Raw genomic sequence first — 1,877 nt, forward strand, 5'->3', positions numbered from 1 at the left:
GATCGGGAAGAAAACGGGAGAGAGGGGGGGTGCGGACCGTCACGTCCTCCACCCCCCCGCGCCCCGCTCGATTCCCGCGGCTGGGGCCGTCGCGGGCCGCCCTGTCGAGGCGGCCCCCGTCCCCCCAAGTGCAGACCTAGCGCCGCGCATTCCCCCCGCTCCGTCTCCGCGCGTCCCGCGGGGCCCTTCGCGGCTGCCGGTGGAGGACTCCCTTCTCCCCTGCGCGCAGCCCGCGTCGCGGCCCCAATCGGCTCACACACCTAAAATAAACGTTGTAGACTCAAAATTTTTGCTGTATTTGGTGTATTCTAGCATCCTGAAGATGATTCCAGCATTAATTTCATTGTGCTTATGCTCATTTTGAAGATTTTGACATTTTCACCTTAATTGTACAATCAGGGGCTGAAAACGCGTTTAAAGCAATAAAAAGTTCATTTTGGCTCTCACACCTAAACTAAACGTTGTAAACTCAAAATTTTTGCTGTATTTAGTGTATTCTAGCATCCTGAAGATGATTCCAGCATTAATTTCATTGTGCTTATGCTCATTTTGAAGATTTTGACATTTTCACCTAAAGTGCACAATCAGGCTGAAAACGCATTTAAAGCAATAAAAAGTTCATTTTTGCTCACACACCTAAAATAAACGTTGTAGACTCAACATTTTTGCTGTATTTAGTGTATTCTAGCATCCTGAAGATGATTCCAGCATTCATTTCATTGTGCTTATGGTCATTTTGAAGATTTTGACATTTTCACCTAAAATGCACAATCAGGCTGAAAACGCATTTAAAGCAATAAAAAGTTCATTTTGGCTTTCACACCTAAACTAAACGTTGTAGACTCAAAATTTTTGCTGTATTTAGTGTATTCTAGCATCCTGAAGATGATTCCAGCATTAATTTCATTGTGCTTATGCTCATTTTGAAGATTTTGACATTTTCACCTTAATTGTACAATCAGGGGCTGAAAACGCATTTAAAGCAATAAAAAGTTCATTTTGGCTCACACACCTAAAATAAACGTTGTAGACTCAAAAATTTAGCTGTATTTGGTGTATTCTAGCATCCTGAAGATGATTCCAGCATTAATTTCATTGTGCTTATGCTCATTTTGAAGATTTTGACATTTTCACCTTAATTGTACAATCAGGGGCTGAAAACGCGTTTAAAGCAATAAAAAGTTCATTTTGGCTCTCACACCTAAACTAAACGTTGTAGACTCAAAATTTTTGCTGTATTTAGTGTATTCTAGCATCCTGAAGATGATTCCAGCATTAATTTCATTGTGCTTATGCTCATTTTTAAGATTTTGACATTTTCACCTAAAGTGCACAATCAGGCTGAAAACGCATTTAAAGCAATAAAAAGTTCATGTTGGCTCTCACACCTAAACTAAACGTTGTAGACTCAAAATTTTTGCTGTATTTAGTGTATTCTAAAATCCTGAAGATGATTCCAGCATTAATTTCATCGTGCTTATGCTCATTTTTAAGATTTTGACATTTTCACCTAAAGTGCACAAACAGGCTGAAAACGCATTTAAAGCAATTAAAAGTTCATGTTGGCTCTCACACCTAAACTAAACGTTGTAGACTCAAAATTTTTGCTGTATTTAGTGTATTCTAGCATCCTGAAGATGATTCCAGCATTAATTTCATTGTGCTTATGCTCATTTTGAAGATTTTGACATTTTCACCTAAAGTGCACAATCAGGCTGAAAACGCATTTAAAGCAATAAAAAGTTCATTTTGGCTCTCACACCTAAACTAAACGTTGTAGACTCAAAATTTTTGCTGTATTTAGTGTATTCTAGCATCCTGAAGATGATTCCAGCATTAATTTCATTGTGCTTATGCTCATTTTGAAGATTTTGACA

The sequence above is a fragment of the Vanacampus margaritifer genome, chromosome 15, assembly GCF_051991255.1.
Source record: "Vanacampus margaritifer isolate UIUO_Vmar chromosome 15, RoL_Vmar_1.0, whole genome shotgun sequence".
In the NCBI taxonomy this organism is placed as follows: domain Eukaryota; kingdom Metazoa; phylum Chordata; class Actinopteri; order Syngnathiformes; family Syngnathidae; genus Vanacampus; species Vanacampus margaritifer.